Source organism: Papio anubis, chromosome 11, assembly GCF_008728515.1.
Source record: "Papio anubis isolate 15944 chromosome 11, Panubis1.0, whole genome shotgun sequence".
In the NCBI taxonomy this organism is placed as follows: domain Eukaryota; kingdom Metazoa; phylum Chordata; class Mammalia; order Primates; family Cercopithecidae; genus Papio; species Papio anubis.
This window is the reverse complement of record NC_044986.1, coordinates 55,032,732-55,038,226: the sequence shown is the minus strand read 5'-3', so window position 1 is coordinate 55,038,226 and position 5,495 is coordinate 55,032,732. Positions and strand designations below refer to the sequence as shown.

Sequence of the window (5,495 nt, the reverse complement as noted above, 5' to 3'; positions counted from 1 at the left end):
AATTTGTCTTAATTCATTCTATGAGGCCAGTTTTACCTGGAAACCAAACTAGATAGGGACACAATTAATGAATGCTACTGGTCAGTATCCCTGATAAACATAGATGCAAAAATCTTCAACACAATACTAGCAAACCGAATCTAATAGCACATCAAAAAGATTATACATCATAATCAAGTGGGATTTATCCCAGGGATGCAAGAATGGTTCAACACATGTAAACTAATCAACAGAATGAAGGATTAAAAACCCTATAGTTGAAGATCCCGACAGGCCCAGCGGCTAGGAGAGTCACGTGAGGGTGGGCGGAGGAGGTGGAGGTTTGTCTCCGCTGTTTCATCTCTATGGCTGTCAGAGGTGGGCGGCTTTGACTGAGGAGCTGCTGGAGCTCGTGCTTGGACGCGTGAGTCTCGGACTCTGGAGGGATGTTTCGTCTGAACTCACTTTCTGCTTTGGCAGAACTGGCTGTGGGTTCTCGATGGTACCATGGAGGATCACAGCCCATCCAGATCCGGCGAAGACTAATGATGGTGGCTTTCCTGGGAGCATCTGCAGTAACTGCAAGTACTGGTCTTTTGTGGAATAGGGCCCATGCAGAATCTCCACCATGTGTAGACAACCTAAAAAGTGACATTGGTGATAAAGGGAAGACTAAAGATGAAGGGGATGTTTGTAACCATGAAAAAAGACTGCAGATCTTGCGCCTCATCCAGAAGAGAAAAAGAAGAAACGTTCTGGATTCAGAGACAGAAAAGTGATGGAATATGAGAATAGGATTCGAGCCTACTCCACACCAGACAAAATCTTCCGATATTTTGCCACCTTGAAAGTCATCAGTGAGCCTGGTGAAGCAGAAGTGTTTATGACGCCAGAAGATTTTGTGTGATCCATAACACCCAATGAAAAACAACCAGAACACTTGGGTCTGGATCAATATATAATAAAACGTTTTGATGGAAAGAAAATTTCCCAGGAACGAGAAAAATTTGCTGATAAAGGAAGTATATTTTACACCCTTGGAGAATGTGGGCTCATATCCTTTTCAGACTACATTTTCCTTACAACTCTTCTTTCCACTCCTCAGAAAAATTTTGAAATTGCCTTCAAGATGTTTGATTTGAATGGAGATGGAGAAGTAGATATGGAGGAGTTTGAATAGGTTCAGAGCATCATTCGCTCCCAAACCAGTATGGGTATGTGCCACAGAGATCGTCCGACTACTGGCAATACCCTCAAGTCTGGCTTGTGTTCAGCCCTCACAACCTACTTTTTTGGAGCTGATCTAAAGGGAAAGCTGACAATCAAAAACTTCCTCGAATTTCAGCGTAAACTTCAGCATGATGTTCTGAAGCTCGAGTTTGAACGCCATGACCCTGTGGATGGCCAGAGTGCTGAGAACGGTTGCCTTGCCTGATGAGGTGCGGATCCAAGCGACGCCATGCAGAGGCAGCTCAAACACTTCTCAAGAGGAAAGGTCTGACATTTCAGGTGGAGCACTTTCCCTAAGAACATTAATGATGTGGACACTGCACTGGATTTTTTTTTTTTTATTTGTTATTTATTTATTTATTATTATTATGCTATAAGTTGTAGGGTACACATGTGCATAACGTGCAGGTTGTTATTTATGTGCTTGTGCCTTGGTGTGCTGCACCCCATCTTCAAATCATTTACATCAGGTATAACTCCCAATGGAAATCCCTCCCATGATGAAGCCCCAGTGTGATGTTCCACAGTCAGGTAGTCCCTCATTTCAGTTCCACCTATGAGTGAACATCACGGTGTTGGTTTCTGTTCTTATGATAGTTTGCTTTAAGAATGATGGATAGCTGCGTCATTACAAAGGACACAAACTCATGTGATTTTTATGGCTGCATAAGTGACTGCGGTGTATATAATGCCCACATTTCTTTAATCCAATCTGTCACTGATGGACATTGTAGGTTGATTCAAGTCTTTGCTGGCTGTGAATGATGCTGCAATAATAAACATCGTGTGCATGTGCAGGCAACGCATTTATAATCTTTGAACCTCATACAAGTAATGGGATGGCTGGGTCCGCTATGGTACATCTAGTTCTAAGATCCTTGGGAATACATGCATACTGTTTTTCCATAATGGTTGAACCTGATTTACGTCCACAGCAGTGTAAAAGTGTTCTATTTCTCCACATCCTCTCCAGCACCTGTTGTTTCCTGACTTTTTAATGATGCGGTATAACTGGTGTAGATGGTATCATTGTGTTTTGATTTCTCGTGTGGTAGTGAGCATTTTTCGTGTTTGTTGGCTGTGGATATCTTCTTTTGAAATGTCCTTTGCCCACTTTTGATGGGGTTGTTTGTTTTCAAACATAGAGATTTGTTTGAGTTCTTTGTAGGTTCTGGATTAGCCCTTTGTCAGATGAGTGAATTGCAAATTTTCTCTTCCCATTCTGTAGGTTGCCCTGTTCTATGTTCTTTGCTGTGCAGAAGCTACTTTGAACAATGAATCCCATTTGTCAATTTGGCAGCTTTTGCTGCCGTTGCTTTGGTGTTTTAGACATGGAGATCTTTGCCCATGCCTATGTCACCAGATAAGGTACCTGTTTTCCTCTAGGATTTTTTATGGTATTAGGTCTAATTTCAAGTCTCTAATCCATCTTGAATTAATTTTCATAAGGCCAGAAGGATCAGTTTCAGCTTTTCTACCTTAGCTGTATTCCCAACTACCATTTATTAAATAGGAATCCTTTCCCATTTTCTTGTTCTCTCAGTTTGTCAAGTCAGATGGCTGTAGATGTGAAATTTGTATTATTTCTACAGGGACTCTGTTCTGTTCCATTGGTCTATATCTCTCTGTTTTGGATACCAGTACTGCATGCTGTTTTAGTTACTGCCTTAGCCTTATATAGTTTGAAGTCAGGTAGCGTCTCCAGCTTTGTTCTTTATTGCGGTTGATAATAATAGGAATCGCGGGCTTTGGTTCCATATGAACTTTAAAGCAGTTTTTTTCCATTGTGAAGAAACTCATTGGTAGCTTGATGGGATGGCATTGTTGAATCTATAATTTACTTAGGCAGTATGGCGTTTTCCACGATCTCTTCCTATCCATAGGCATGGTATGTTCTTCATTTGTTTGTGTGTCCTCTTTTGTATTTCACTGGAGCAGTGGTTTGTAGTTCTCAGAGAGGTCCTTCCATCCGCCGCAAGTTGGATTCCTGGAAGTGTTTGATTCTCTTTGAAGCAATTGTGAATGGAAGTTCATTCATGATTTGGCTCTCTGTTTGTCTGTTACTGGTGTATAAAGATGCTTTGTGATTTTGCATTAATTTTGTATCTGGACTTGCTGAAGTTGCTTATCAGCTTGAGGAGATTTTGGGCTGGGGCGGCTGATTTCTAAATATACAATCATGTCATCTGGCAGGACAATTTGACTTCTTCTTTCCTAACTGAATACCCTGATTTCTTCTCGCTATTGCCTAGCCGAACTTCCAGCCACTAATGTTGAATAGAATTGGTGAGAGAGGGCATCCTGTCTTATTAGCAGTTTTCAAGGGAATTTTCCAGTTTTGACAGTGATGAGTATTGGCTGTGGGATCTTTTGTCATAAATAGCTCTTATTATTTTGAGGTACGTTCCATCAATGCAATTTATTGGCGTTTTATGAGGCTGTTGTTTGTCAAAAGCCTTTCTGCATCTATTGAAGCCATGGTTCTTGTCTTTGGTTCTACTGTTTATGCTGGATTATGTTTGTGGTTGTGAATGTTGAACCAGCCTTGCATCATCCAAATTAAAGCCCACTTGATCCTTGTTGGATGGCTTTGATGTGTTGCTGAATCCGGTTTGCCAGTATTTTATTGAGGATTTTTGCATCGTGTTCATCCAGGGATAGTAATTACAAAATTCTCTCTTTTTTGTGCTTATCTCTGCCAGGCTTTGGTATCAAGGATGATGTTGGCCTCATAAAATGTGATTGAGGAGGATTCCCTCTTTTTCTATTGATTGGAATAGTTTCCAGAAGGAATGGTACCAAAACTCCTTGCGCCTCTGAGTAGAATTCAGCTGTGGATGCATGGGACCTGGACTTTTTTGGTTGGTAGGCTGGCTATTAATTGTTGCTTTCAATTTTGAAACTACTATTGATCTCTATTAGGGGATTCAACTTCTTCCTGTGGTTTGAGTCTTGGGGAAAGTGTAAGTGTCAGGAAGTATCCATTTCTTCTAGATTTTTCAGTTTATTTACGTGAGGTGTTTATAGTATTCTCTGATGGCGTTTGCATATTTCTGTGGGGTGGAGTGGTGATATCCCTTTATCATTTTAATTAAGTGGTTGGGTTGCCTCTACTTTCTTCTTTATTAGTCTTGCTAATTGGTCTGTCAATTTTGTTGATCTTTTTCAAAAAACCAACTCCTGGATTCATTAGATTTTTTGGAGGGTTTTTGTGTCTCTATCTTCAGTTGCTACTCTGATCTTAGTTATTCAACCTTCTGCTAGCTTCCGAATGTGTTTGCTCTTGCTTCTCAGGTGCACCGTTGTGCGATGTTAGAGTGTCAATTTTAGATCTTCCTGCTTTCTCTTGTGAAAGTAGGAATGGAAATTTAGTGCTATCATTTCCTCACACACTGCTTTAAAGTGTGTCCCAGAGATTCACAGGTATGTTGTATCTTTGTTCTGTTGGTTTCAAGAACATCTTTATTCCTGCCTTCCATTTGTGATGCTTTGGTAGTTTCAGGAGCGGTTGTTCAGTTTCATGTAGTTGGTGGTTTGATTGAGTTTCTTGATCCTGAGTTCTAGTTTGATTGCACTGTGGTCTGAGAGACAGTTTATGCAATAATTTCTGTTCTTGTACATTTGCTGAGGAGTGCTTTGCGCTTCCAATTCATTGGTCAATTTTGGAATAAAGTACAATGTGGTGCTGAGAAGAATGTATATTCTGTTGATTTGGGAGTGGAGAGTTCTATAGATGTCTGTATTAGGTCTGCTTGCTGCAGAGATGAGTTCAATTCCTGGATATCCCTTGTTAGCATGTCTCGTTGATCTGTCTAATGTTGACAGTGGAGTGTTGAAGTCTCCCATTATTATTGTGTAAGTCTAAGTCTCTTTGTAAGTCTCTAAGGAACATGAATCTAGATTGCTCATAATACAGGTGCATATATATTTAGGATAGTTAGCAAGCTCTTCCTGTTGAATTGATCCCTTTACCATTATGTAATGGCCTTCTTTACATCTCTTTTGATTTTTGATGGTTTAAAAGTCTGTTTTATCAGAGACTAGTATTACAACCCCGCTTTTTTGTTCTACATTTGGCATTAATCTTCCTCCATCCACTATTTTGAGCTATGTATGTCTCTGGAAGGATGGGTCTCACGATCACAGCAGACTGATGGAATCTTGTCTTTATCCAGTTTGCCAGTCTGTGTCTCTTAATTAGACATTTAGTCCATTTACATTTAAGGTTAAGATTGTTATGTGTGAACTTGATCCTGCCATTATGATATTAACTGGTTATTTTGCTC

The 5,495-nt window shown here is 40.2% G+C and overlaps 1 pseudogene across 1 annotated transcript; it reads left to right on the top strand.

The window, feature by feature from the left end:
• Positions 1-296: 296 nt before the first annotated feature.
• Positions 297-1,382, top strand: LOC101001208 (annotated as a pseudogene). Its single transcript, XR_161654.5, has one exon. The product of XR_161654.5 is annotated as a calcium uptake protein 1, mitochondrial pseudogene (transcript).
• Positions 1,383-5,495: the final 4,113 nt, after the last annotated feature.